This window comes from Anser brachyrhynchus, assembly GCF_964034855.1.
Source record: "Anser brachyrhynchus genome assembly, chromosome: 3".
NCBI lineage: Eukaryota > Metazoa > Chordata > Aves > Anseriformes > Anatidae > Anser > Anser brachyrhynchus.
In genome coordinates, this window is record NC_137696.1 from 93521753 (window position 1) to 93536161 (window position 14409).

General features: G+C 37.4%; 1 long non-coding RNA gene across 2 annotated transcripts; it reads left to right on the forward strand.

Moving 5' to 3' along the window:
* The first annotated feature begins 5589 nt into the window (after positions 1 to 5589).
* Positions 5590 to 13609, forward strand: LOC308193434. 2 transcript variants are annotated; one of them, XR_013949628.1, is made up of 4 exons: positions 5590 to 5785; positions 8934 to 9100; positions 10087 to 10249; positions 10345 to 13609. It is a non-coding gene; the product is annotated as an uncharacterized lncRNA (long non-coding RNA). The 2 variants fall into 2 exon arrangements; XR_013949629.1 differs by lacking the exon at positions 8934 to 9100.
* Positions 13610 to 14409: the final 800 nt, after the last annotated feature.

Genomic DNA, 14409 nt, shown 5'->3' on the forward strand with positions numbered 1-14409 from the left:
CTGATCCTATGCTCTTCTCTACAGAAACAATTTCAACATTCAGGTGATTTTGATTAACAATCCTGTCATTTTATTGTTCTCAACAGGAAAGAAGTATTTGAACCAGCTGCAATAAAATGCATGCTGTTGCTCTGGATTTATATAGACAATTAAAAGTATGAAGTATTGAGAAAAGTTGATGTAATTTCTTCACTCCTTACAGGGAAGTTCCGTTCTTGAGGGGTAAGTAAACATTTCAGAATGAAGATTGTTGTAACTGAAAAGAGCTGCACATTTACTTGTTTCACATTCAAATTCAGTCACTAGACTAACAGCAATCAAACCGATGTGACTATCATACCTAATATCCATCTCTGTCCTGTTTAAAAGAGTATTTATTCATCAGTCTAGAGGTATCCAAGAAAACAGAGAAGGCAGCAGAGTTATTTGTGCAATAACTTTCCCAAATAGGATGTTGAATCTCAAATTCTCCTCAATTAGTGCTTTTATTATGCTGGAATATAGTCAAAATACCTACTTTGATACAATATTGACAAGGTGTTCACAAAAGTAAACATTTGTTTCCCTTTGCAGTCAATAGAGAGAATTAAACTCTTTGAAAGAAGAGAATTTAAAGCTGGGACTTTGTTCTGGATTACCTTCTGGGAGTAACCACTACACAATAATTAGGCTTTGGGAATGATCTCCTACATTAGGGTATCTGGCACTTAAAAACATAAATAAGCCCTTACTGGATAAGAAGAAGTATCCATTTAGCCCATTATCTGGTCTCCAGCATCAGTATCTAGTCTTCCTGCCTAGAAGAGACAAGAATGGTGCAAACAGAGAATGATGCTTCCATGAATACTCTCTTAGGAGTGAAAAATATTTCTCACTCAAGATCTTCTACTTTAATGAAATAAAAATTCTGATTAAAATGACTTGGTTCAGTCTCTGTAGAAGATTAAACAGTGATCTGTGATGACACATGAACTTAAGTGATACCCCAGAACTCAAGGCACTTCTTCCCACAGGCAACATTCAGAGTTTATGTTCAGCCTTCTATTATTTTGTCATGACAAAGCGGATGAAGAGTCTAAATCTGCCAATGTCTGTGATTGAATCTCCTTGTTCCAGCTATAGATTCTCTAAAGAAGTCTTTCGTTACACATATACTAAAATTGGAACAATACAGAGAAGATTAGCATGGCCCCTGCGCAAGGATAACACACAAATTCATGAAGCGTTCCATATTTTGGGGGGAGGGTCTGTGCCTCCTGAAGATCCAGCAACTTTGTCTTTCTGCTTTTTTAACAAGTCTTACGAGGAGCGGCTGAGGGAGCTGGGATTGTTCAGCCTGGAGAAGAGGAGGCTCAGGGGCGACCTTATCGCACTCTACAGGTACCTTAAAGGAAGCTGTAGCGAGGTGGGGGTTGGTCTGTTCTCCCACGTGCCTGGTGACAGGACGAGGGGGAATGGGCTAAAGTTGTGCCAGGGGAGGTTTAGGTTCGATATTAGGAAGAACTTCTTTACTGAAAGGGTTGTTAGGTATTGGAATAGGCTGCCCAGGGAAGTGGTTGAGTCACCATCCCTGGAGGTCTTTAAGAGACGTTTAGATGTTGAGCTTAGTGATATGGTTTAGTGTAGGACTTGTTAGTGTTAGGTCAGAGGTTGGACTGGGTGATCTTGGAGGTCTCTTCCAACCTAGACGGTTCTGTGATTCTGTGATCCTGCTATGTCCTAAAAAGAGACACTGTTACATATGTGTATTTATTTATTTATTTATTTGTATCTCATTAAATTCTTGCCTTTGGTAGTGAATTCTGTAGTTGGTTATGGCTCAAAGTATTTCTTTTAATTATTTGTAAATCTTTTTTCTTAGTATATAGGTGATTTCTTCCTAGTTTTTGAAAATGAAAATTTGATTTATGTCTTTATGTTTATGTCCCTTATATTTGTCTTTCTACCAAAAAGAGTAATTTACTGTTTTAAATATTCAACTTCATGCTTTTTTCTTTAACACACACCTATGAACCTCTTCTACATTTTTTACATCTTTCTGAGATCAGGAATCAAAACTGAGTCAGAATGACCAAGAAAACAGTTTACATAAAGTCATTATATTTTCAGAAGTATCCTTGACTACATCCTTAAGTTACATCAATATTGATTGCCTTTGGAGGAGTTTAGACCAGGTCTCAAGGACATGAAAGTACAAAAAAATCTCTTTTCCCTAATTGATTTCTCTCTCTCTCTTTTTTTTTTTCTTCTTTCTTTCTTCCCCAGTATTTCAGTATTACTGAGCTATGTATAGGAAATACCACATAAATCCCCTAGCTGCTGGAAAAGGTAAAGAAGACTAGTGAAAGAGCTGCATGATTTCACTATTAATTCACTTTGCAGTTAAATAATAATAATAATAATAATAATAATAATATTTTTTAAGTGCAAATTAATAAGAGGCTGGACTGCCAGCCTGAATGCACTCAGAGCTGCTTACTCTCCATCTATTTTTTTCCAGTGTAAGTTTATGACCTGACTGTATGTTACACAGCCATGGCACATGGCAAATCTACTTTCTTTGTTTTTCTTTGCTCAGCCATGCTGTCTATTTCTTTCAAAATGTTTTATATCCAGAAGGAGCTTAACCATTGCCATTAGCTAAGGAAAAGCCAAAAATGAAAATAAATAATTTCTTGGTCTCAACTGTGTTGTAGTTATTCTTATAATTGTTCTAAGATGTGTTTTTTCCTCATAAACCTGGGGAACATAAAGAAAGCTGTGTAATCACATGGCCAAAAAAAATAATCCAATGTAAATATATGTACTCTGTCAACAAAACTTGCTCTTGTACTTACGCTAGGAATAGTAATGCAAAAAGCATTGCTGGAAAGCACAGTTCTCTTGGAGGTTACTTGCTAAGTCCTATAGCTGTCATTGAAGGCTGTGTTTCAAGATGTCAGGAAACAGACATAATCAGCAGATTTACCCAGACTTTCAAAGAGAGAATACTTTGCTATTTTCTCCTCCACAACTAACCAGAAAAAGATGCCTCACTGCACTGTCATCATTTATTAAGTATATATAGCAATATATAATCATATTTTGTTCATAGAGTTTTGTTCTACTACTCCAGGGAAAATCATAAGTCCAGTAAATTCAATAGGACTGACTTTTATGGAGCCAAGATTCCACCCCATGCACCAGACTTTTGCCTGTGAGGAAGGCCCCTACAAATTCCTCTGATATTACAAACTGATGAGCCTCAGCTCTGTGCCTGGCAAGATCATGGAAAAGATCCTTCTGGAAGCAATGCCAAGGCACATGCAAGACAAAAATCCGAGATCTGAGACAGCCAGCAGGGCTTCACCAATGGTAAATCGTGCTTGACCAATCTGGTGACCTACAATAGAGTGCATCAGTTGACAAGGGAAGACCAATTGAAGTCATCTACCTGGACTTCTGTAAGGCCTTTGACACGGTCCCACATGACATCCTGGTCTCCATATTGGAGAGCTATGGATTTGATGGATGGACCATTCAGTGGATAAGGAGTTGGCTTGAAGGTAGCACCCAGAGAGTGGTGGTCAATGGTTCTATGTCCAAGTGGAGGCCAGTGACAAGTGGTATCTCTCAGGAGTCTCTCCTGGGACTGGGACTGTTTAATATCTTTATCAGTGACATAGACAGTGGGATCAAGTACACCCTCAGCAAGTTTGCAGATGACACCAAGCTGAATGGTGCAGTTGATATGGTAGATACAATAGAAGGAAGGAATACAATAGAAGGAAAGAATCTTCCCTATGGAGAAAGGCTGAGAGACCTTGGTCTGTTCAGCCTGGAGAAAAGAAGACTGAAAGGGGATCTTATCAAAGTTTATAAATACCTGAGGTGTGGGAGACAGAGGGATTTGACTAACCTCTTTTCAGTGGTTTGTGGGGACAGGACAAGAGGTAATGGCCACAAAATTGAGCACAGGAAGTTCTGCACCAACATGCGAAAGAAATTCTTCATGGTGGTGGTGACGGAGCACTGGAACAGGCTACCCAGGGAGGTTGTGGAGTCTCCTTCTCTGGAGATATTCAAGGCCCATCTGGACACCTACCTGGGCAGCCTGCTCTAAGGAACCTGCTTTGGCAGAGGGGTTGGACCCGGTGATTTTTCATGGTCCCTTCCAACCCCTACAATTCTGTGATTCTGTGATTCTGTAAAGCCATCCAAAGGGACTTGGACAAACTTTAGAACTGGGCCCACGTGAACCTAATGAGGTTCAACAAGGCCAAGTGCAAAGTGCTGCACCTGGGCGGGGGCAATCAGGATATGAGTACAGACAGGGAAAAGAACTCATTGAGAGCAGCCCTGCAGAGAAGTACCTAGTGGTTCTGGTGGATGAAAAGCTTGACATGAGACAGGAGTGCATGCCTGCAGCCCAGAAGACCAACTGCATCCTAGGCTTCATCAAAAGAGGGGTGGCTAGCAGGTCAAGGGAGGAGACTGTCCCCCTCTGTTCTGTCCTTGTGTGGCCCCTGACTGGAGTACTGTGTCCAGGTCTGGAGCCCCCAGCACAAGAAGGATGTAGATCTGTTAGAACAGGTCCAGAAGAGGGGAATGAAGATGATCAAGGGGCTGGAGCATCTCTCCTATGAAGAAAGGCTGAGAGAGCTGGGGCTGTTCAGTCTACAGAAGAGAAAGCTTCGGAGTGACCACATTGCGGCTTTTCAGTACTAAAAACGGACTTATAAAAAAGATGGAGAGTGACTCTTTGGTCAGTCAGATAATGACAGAACAAGGGGGGATTGTTTTAAACTCAAATTGGGTAGATTTAGATTAGATATTAGGAAGAAATTCTTTACTCTGAGAGTGATGAGGGACTGGAACAGGTTGGCCAGAGAAGTTGTGGATGCCCCAACCCTGGAAGTGTTCAAGACCAGGTTAGATGAGGCCCTGAGCAACCTGATCTAGTGGGTGGTGTCCCTACCAATGTCAGGGGGGTTGGAACTAGATGATCCTTGAGGTCCCTTCCAACCCAGGCCATTCTATGATTCTATTTTAAATGAGATAAATGGTGAAGATCAAGATGTTTTCATGTGGCCCGAGCGCTGCCAAGGGGTTCTAAATTATATGAAAATTAAACCCCTAATAAGCAATGGAAAAAGTTTTAAAAAAAGTCTAGCTCCTCAACTGTTATAATTCTATGTAGGTATATATATGTGATTTTATGAAGGCCCACTCAAGCAAGCTGAGGATCCATAATATATAATATCTTGATAACATATATATATATATATGCAAATATTTACCTATTTTTAAGTGGAAGACTGCATGATAAGATGTGAATATTGGTGTTTATTTTAATTTTGATAAATTCAGAAAAAATTATTTAAATATATTAGTTCTTTCATAAGTCATGGAGTAGATTCACATATGAGACAGGTCTTGCCATCATAAGCTTTGCAAAACCCATATCAAAAGCAACACCAGGTTTACTGGGTAGAAAATGCAAGTGTGTCTTCTTACTAATGTGTAAATGTGTTTTAAAATAAATTTAATTCTACAAACAGTGGTTTTGTTGTGGTTTAGCCCCAGCAGGCAGCTAAGTGCCACACAGCTGCTCGCTCACTCTCTCCAGGTGAGATAGGGGAGAGAATCAGAGAAGTAAATGTTTGAAAACTCATGGGTTGAGGTACAGACAGTTTACTAGGTAAAATAAAAGCTGTGTGCACAAAAAAAGCAAAGCAAGGAATTCACTACTCCCCATCAGCAAGCAGGAATTCAGCCACTTCCAGGACAGCAGGGCTCATCACAGGTAATGGTTTCTTGGGAAGACATGACACCACTTTGATCAGTTGTGACACGCCCCCCCCCCCCCCCCCTTTTCTCCCAACTTTTATTGCTGAGCATAATGCTATATGGTAACGGATGTCCCTTTGGCCAGCCTGGGCCAGCTGCCCTGGTTGTGTCCCCTTCCAGATCCTGGTGCACCTCCAGCCCTCTCACTGGCAGGGTAGCACAATAAGCAGGAAAGACCTTGGCTCTGTGCAAGCACTGCTCTGCAACAACTAAAACATCAGTATGTTATCACCACTATTTTCATCACAATTCCAAAACACAGCATTGTGGTAGTGTCTATGAAGAAAATTAACTTTGTCTCAGCCAAAACCATGATGACAGATTTATATATAAATATAATGTGTATATATATATATATATATATTCTGAGCAATAGAGCAACGTAACAATGAACTGAAATCTCTGTGATATAGTGGAATTTGAGCAGATAAAATTATACTTACTAAAGAATTGGAACAGTAGTGGTCTACTTCCTTTAGGTAAGCACCTTAAGGAAGCTAAACTCATGAACAATATGGACAGAAGAATAAGCTTACATAATTTGCATGATATAAATTCTTAGTAAGTACAACATAAAAGATATCAGCTATTACTTTATATATAATATCTAAACAAACTTCCAGCAGGATTAGACCTTGGGCAAGTATGTATTTTGGTTTGTTATTTTTGATGAAGCCAACTTTATAAACAGAAAGAAGATTTCTCATACACCTGTTACTTAGTGAGAACTTTCTGCTGAATATAATGGCTCACATTTAGAATAAAGTGCATAACTAAACTATAAAGAATATAGTGTATCAAGCTCTTTTTTATCTTTATTTTTGTTATATGGCACAGTTTTATCATTACATTTATCTACAAATATGGAGGACTTTATTGCCTTAATGAAAAGTTTATTTATTTATTAAATGAAAAGAGAATAATCTACAGAATTCCACATCTTTAAATAAACCAAAACTCAAATCCTACAGTAATGTAAATTAATGGGAATAAGTGCTAAAGGAAACCCAAAGCATAGTTAATTTCAGAATGGGGTAGAAAAATCCATGTAAGTGCAAAAAGAAGATAATTTTTAACACATGATATTTAAAGAAAAATAAATTTAGTTGAAACAAAAATACAGTCAAGTTTCTGATGGATTTAGTATAGAATTTCTTTTCTAGAAGAAGAACTTATTGTGAAGTGGTAGTAAAATTTGATACAAATTTTTGCAACTTGGATATAGTTCATACTTTGTATCAGGATAAATAATGCTTTTACTGAGCAAGAAACAAGAATTAAAATTATTAATATGTTTTGAGAAATTTACATGTAATTTTTCAGTATCTCAAAATGGGGCCATTATAAATAATATTTTGTTATGTATATTCTGTCCTACGTGAACATAGACTTTACACTAATTTAGCAACTTCCTATTACAGTTTGTAATTGTAGCTCATTATTGAAATATCTGCATATTTCTGGAGAGATGTAGCAGTTACTGCAAACATTTGCATGACCATTAATACAGGCATTAAGCATGGAAATTCAGGTGGAAATAGCTGGTACTTAAGACTGATGTCCACACTATACATGTTTCAGGAGATATTATTTCAGACTAGTCCTAGTTCAGTCTAGTGGATGAGATGTCCTTCAAGAGTGGAAGTTCATTAACTGCTCTCCTGGAGTGTGTTTTCCAGTTTAGTTTCAGCCAAAAAGAATCAAGTTTGCTTGTTCTAAGACCACTCTGCACTCTTTGAAGATATTTGGAAGATTTCCTTCAAAGTTGTATCCCTGATCACTAAATTTAATTTAATTCACTGAAATTATGATGTAGAAATAGCATAGTAAACCAAATGAACTGCACAACTGTTTTTTGATAGATTGAGTTTACCAGTTTGATCAGAATTTTGGATGAAATTATCAGATCATCTTCATGTTGTGAAAAATATGTCGTCTTTTAATAATCAGAAGTGGTAGTGGAAAGCAATTCAGTTTTATTATTTTTCTGAGAGATGAAAAGTAAATGTCACTCTTATCTTTGAAAAAGGCCAGGAGGACACAAGGAACTACAGGCCAGAAATTCTTGCCTTAATCCCTGGGAAGGTGATAGAACAGTTAATCCTGTAAACAATTTCCAGGCATGTGAACACAGGAAAGTCATAAGGAGTAGTCAAATAAGCTTCTATGATGAAATGACCAGCATAATGGATGGGTGGAGAGCAGTGGATATTGTATTCCTGGAATTCAGTAAAGCCTTTCAACACTGTATCCCATAAGATCCTCATGGATGAGATGTTAATACAGAGGCTAGATGGAAAGACAGTGAGGTGGGTTGAAAACCGGCTGAATGATGACCCTGAACAGGCCCTGAGGATGGTGATCAATGATGTAAATTCTGCTTCTAGTTACTGACCTCTCATGATGGCCTAGCCACGCTGTGCTTAAAGCACCCCAGGGTACAGTTGGCCATTTTGGTGCCAGAGCACACTGTTGACTCATATTCAACTTGCCATTGACCAAAAACCCCAGATCCTTTCCCTTGGGGCTGCTCTCCACTCAGTACATATATCCAGAACTGCCCCATCTCAGGAGCACAATCCGGCTCTAATTGTATTTTATGTGGTTGGTGATTGCTCAGCCCTCTAATTTGTTAAGGTCTTTCGGCAAGACCTCTCTACCCTTGACAAAGTCAACAGTTCCTCCTAACTTAGTATCACCTGCAAACTTACCTAGTATGTGCTTGAGTCCTGCATCCAGATCATTTACAAAAACCTTGAAGAGCAATGCCCCTAAAATGGAGCCCTGGAGAACCCCATTAGGGACCGGCTGCCAACCTGATGTAACTCCATTTCCTAAAATCCTTTGAGCTTGACTCATCAGCCCACTCTTCACCCATAGTATAGTCTATTTGTCAGGATGTACGCTGGGCATTTTGTCAACATGGATACTAAGAGAAACATTATTGTAAGCTTTGCTGAAATTCAAAAACTATCACATCCGCTGGCTTCCCTTAATCAGTTAGGTGGGTAACCGTGCCCTAAAAGGAAATTAAGTTACTTAAGCAGGACTTTCACCTTGTGGACCTGTGTTGTCTGTGACCAGTAAATGCATTGCCTTTCAAGTGCTTTTCGACCCATCACGCTGTCTGCTGATCTGGACCATACTTCAGCTGCTGTAAGGATCTTGTTGAGGTGGAGCCTCCCTCCTTGCAGAAGTTCAAAAGCTGTCTGGACATGGTCCTGGGCAGCCGTCTTGAGGTGGCACTGCTTGAGCAGGAGGTTTGGACCGGGTGAGTTTCAGAGGTCACTCGGTGATAAGAGGTGAAAGTTGTTCCATGAATTCCTTATGAGAGGCTGTGTCAGACAGCTGCTAGCCTCAGTGACTTGACCCTCCTGATCCTGGGGGATAGTTCACTTTTTCTTTCTCACTTAATTTTTTCAGCACAGGATATGTACAAGGAAGTTGTGACCTATAAACTATGTGCCTTATGGTTTTGCACAGAGTACAACACATACAATTCTAAAAATGAATTCCTCTTTTGTTGTTTTTGAATGCTTAGCCTTCATGCTAGTAATGAACCTGAGACACTGTTGCAGAGAGTAGTTATTTTTGTCAAGGAGTCCAGGAAGGAGAGTGGGAGTTCCCTTTTCTTTGTTGTTCACTTCTTTAATTTGAATTTGCTCTTTAATGCTTTAAAGGACCTACCAACCAATAAAGTAATTCATTGTCTGATCAGAGGTGTACCAGTAATTTTATTTTTTTAAATATTACTGTTATCATGGTCAGAAATCATTAACATGGTTTATATCTTAAAACACCTTTCAATCTGCAGACACCTTGGGCCATACAATTTCAGAAAGGAGTTAGTGAAAGGCCCAGACAGAATCTGTAACATCTTGCATGAGGCAGGCCAATGGAAATGGGCTTAAATTATTTTCAGACCCAGTTAATGGACTGTAGGTCTTCTCTGGTAACCTTAAGTGCTCTTAAGGCACCAAGCATACTAATAAAACATTATGAAATGTGGTGTGGTGGATGTTTATATCATCTGCGGTTCTAAAAGATTTGCAGATATAATAGCACGTATCTAATACTGGTGCAATAGTTCATATGAAAATTTTGTTTCCTTCTTCAATATTGCAACACTTTCCTGCTTTATATCCCATAAAAGACATAACTAAATTGCTTAAAGAGCATTTCTTCTGTTATGAGGAAATATAAATAAAACTCAAATAAAGCACAAAGTCAAGGTCAGCCTGCCCTTCCTTCTTTCAGTTAGGTCACATACACCGAGACAAGGGAGGAAGATCAGTTCCTGAAGCAGAACTAAATGTCTTCCATTTCTGTATGAAAATTTAAGAAGCAAATCCTTCAGTTCATTACATGCTTGTTTGATCTGAAGACACCTTGTTGCCCAACATGGAAATAGATGTTTTTAGTAAGTACAGATACAGTTGTGCTTGGGAAAAGTGTCTGGGCAGATCTTGGAAAGAAAGAGGAACATTCATTTTTATTTTTATTTTTTCCAAACAGAAAAATCCAAGTCCTGTATGTTGGGCATTTTCTCTTTTACCATGCCTAAGCTGAGGTTGCACTTTGCTGGTCACTTGTGACTATACAACATGACAGAAGTTTTCTCTTTTGAACCATTTCCAACCTCAGCAATCTACTCTCCTGAGATGGGTCGTTGCAGTAACCCAAGCAGCACCAGCAAACATGGTAGGAATGCTGTCTTCAGTGTGAGTTCAGAACCAGGCCAACAACAGGCACAAGAAAATGAGACTGGTTCTACCTACCTCTGCGGAAACTAATCATCGGCTTGTTGTTTTTTCTCACATTTTATATAAATTAGCATCCTTTTTTACAGTGTTATTGTTTTACATGCATTTGTTTTATTCTCATGCTTAGCAGAATATTTTACTACTAATTAACTCTATTTTAAATAGATTTTATAGAAGATAAATTCTATGTTTCACACTAGTCGTTTTATATTCTTAAGGATAAATTAAATCAGAGGTACACACATGCAGCAAAGGCCAATGTATGATGTGCACTGTGGATCAAAGAGAGGAGTTCTGATGCAAGCATAGTGGAGGAAGAGCTGAAATATTGACAGATCTGCTACCATGTACATATTTATTTTAAAAGATATCTGAAGAATGACAATTTACGTATATATTTATCTACAAGTCCTTAATGTGTTTAGGATAAATTATTCAAGTGTTTTAAAGAAATCAGTAGAAACATCTAAATATTTTATAATACTAATTTTTACTGGAAAAAAAAAAAGTAAGGCTAGAACTAAAAATTTGTGTTCTTTGGTTTGAGAACAGAATGCTAGCTTTTTTATTATTATTATTTTGGTGTTGATCGTTTGATTTGTTCCATTGTCAAAGACAACATGTCCTTGCCCACAGACAGTCAGAAATGTTTTCTTACTCATATCTTCAGAACTGGAACTTGCTAAGTGGAAAATGAATTGGACTGGTGAGTACTATTGTACAGGGTTTAGCAAAATGTAAATGACCCGTTGAAGTGGCACTGCTATCCTACAACTGAAGACAGCTATTTGAAAGTGAAATATTAAGAATTTGATGGTTCATAAAACTTGTGGTATGTATTTCTGTATCAGACATCTATTTTCTGATGCTGTAAACACAACATTTTTAAATTCATTTGGAAATACAGATTTGGAAGGAAGATACAAAGCTCAAATCCTCAGTAACAAAACACATAGAATTTACTTTTTATTACGTAACTCTGTGTCTTATTTTTTATACTTGGAATATTGAAGAACTGCTATTTGTTCAGTCTGCTGGAATATCCAACACAACATATTTGGCATAAGGAGGCCATACAGAACAAATAAGCACTCTAAAAAATGAAAACACTTTTGCAATACACCTAATCTAATTTGCATAATAAGCTGTCAATTTCTTAATTTAACTTTTTATTAGACATTTGAAAATAAGTCTATGATTCATTGATTGCTTTAAAAAAACACTTTCAGACTTCAGTGGACTGCACAACTGAGTAATAGCCTGTAATATGAGATTTCTATTACTGGATTTATTTTTCCTTGTTTTTGCAAGAAATAAGGCAGAGATAATTTCTCATTACTTCCTAAATCTAATAAAAATAAAGCAGGTTGAACACAGCCTAAAGTAGCTACATACAATAGAAGAGGTCTAGGTCTCAGTATTTTATAGTATCTGAGGTAGAGTGCATATCTATCTAAGTGAAAGTACGTATCTTTCAGTATTTGAATTTATACTTATATGTAATAATATTTCATTTACTGAAACTTTTGATCTTCCAATAAAATATGAAATCCAATACATAGCAGATACTGAGAACATAGTGCATTTTTTTCAAATTTAACTAGATGAAGGTGTTAATAGATATTGTAATCAAATTAGTTACTCAGAATGTGGTATGTATTTCTGTATCAGACATCTATTTTCTGATGCTGTAAACACAACATTTTAAAGTTAATTTGCAAATACAGTAATTATTTAGTAATTTATTTATTTGGAATACAATAATTATTTAGGTTTGAAAATTGGGCTAATTGCATATTGAAGTCATATGTACACAGTACACAAATGCCTTTCTATATATTCCAATAAGTAAAAGAGGTATTTGGAGAATGCTATTAAACCTGTATCCCAAGCTCTGTTAATGTAGTCATGTTACATAGAAGTGCTTAACCTTTTCTCCACTTTCTGTGGTATTGCAGTAAAAACAAATAAAACCTTAATGAAAAACTCTCTTTGATAGAAATCCATCTGCCAGTGATGGATATTAACGAAATTAATAAAATATTTCTGAAATTCTATGGAAAGTAGAATAAAAAAAAATTCTTCTGAAGCGTGAAACAGTATGTCATCTACCAGCAGGTACATCAATATCCAAAAAAATGAACTGAACTGGTTCAGACCTAATGAAAAAAATAAAAATAAAAACACTTTACAAAGGCCCTTTTCTTCAGAAGAGGTAATGAATAACTTCTCAATTCATTCAATTCTTCTGATAAATTATCAGGATTATACTGAATAACATAATACCCTGCATGATAAGCATAATATTTTACAACAAAACCTGAAGCTATGCTAAATCATGGTCATGCACAATGATTGTAACTTTTCCAGTTCCTGTGCCTTTAGAGACTTAATGTACCCCAGATTTAGCTGTTTTTATTGGCTCTTGGTGTTCAAGTATGCAACCAGCTCTGAACTCTAAAGTCAAAATATCAAGAAAAGTGTATGGAGTCCCCTTACAATTGTCTGGCACTGAAAATATAGGGAAAACCTTCAGAAATCAATAGTTTCCTTCAGTAAGGTCTCCATAGGTTTATACTGAACTGAAAATTAACTGACTTTTGCCATATGCACCAGGTGATCGATGTTTCCCTTTGTCATTGGGGTGAAACTTGGTAAATATGGGGTAAAATAAGATGGCAATCAATAATTAAGATTCAAAAAATAAAAATTAAAAAACAGTATATAATGTAAAAACATTGTGTGTTCCACAGACAGTTTTTGATCTTATAAAGCAAAGTATAAATAGAATAACTGGCATTAATAGTGGAAACTTCTCAGCTGTCATTATATGTAGATAACTTCTGCAGTCCTAAGTTGTAAAAGTTTTTTCTCATTAACATTTGTATTTATTGTCCTAAACTTAATTGTAACCCACCTATATGTGTATCCCTACTTCTTCAATAGAACAAACTTTGAAGACAATGTAGAGCTATATGTTTTCCAGATATAATGTCACCTAAACACCACAATTTCATGGTATGATCAATAAAAGTCTCTCTATATATACATACGTACACTAATGTACATAAGTTATTGTTGTGGTTTAACCCGGCTGGCAGCTAAACACCACACAGCCGTTCGCTCACCCTCCCCCCTCCCTCTCTGGGATGGGGGAGAGAAACGGGAAAGTGAAGCCTGTGAGTTGGGATAAAGACAGTTTATTAAGATAGGAAAATAATAATAACAATAATAATAATAATAGTGATAATGGTAATAGTATTAACAATAATAATGTGTAAGAAAACAAGTGATGCACAATGCAATTGCTCACCACCCGCTGACCGATGCCCAGCCTATTCCCGAGCAGCCGGCCCCCCCACCCCGGCCAGCCACCCCTATATATTGTTTAGCATGACGTCAGATGGTATGGAATACCCCTTTGGCCAGTTTGGGTCAGCTGTCCTGGGTCTGTCCCCTCCCAGCTCCTGCTGCACCCCCAGCCTGCTCGCTGGCAGGACAGAGCAAGAAGCCGAAAAGTCCTTGGCCTGGTGTAAACACTGCTCTGCAACAATTAAAACATCAGCATGTTATCAGCGCTCTTCTCATCCTAATCCAAAACATAGCACCCTACCAGCTACTATGAGCTACTTAACTCTGTCCTAACTGGAACCAGGACAGTTATATATTTTATATATATATATTCCATTATTCCTTTTCCTGACTATGTAAAAATTCTTATCTTCTTTAATGTCTAAATAGCACCCAGTTTAAACATTTGACCAACAAAATGTGATAGTGGACTGTTAAATTTTAAAAGTGGCATATGTGTAAAAGT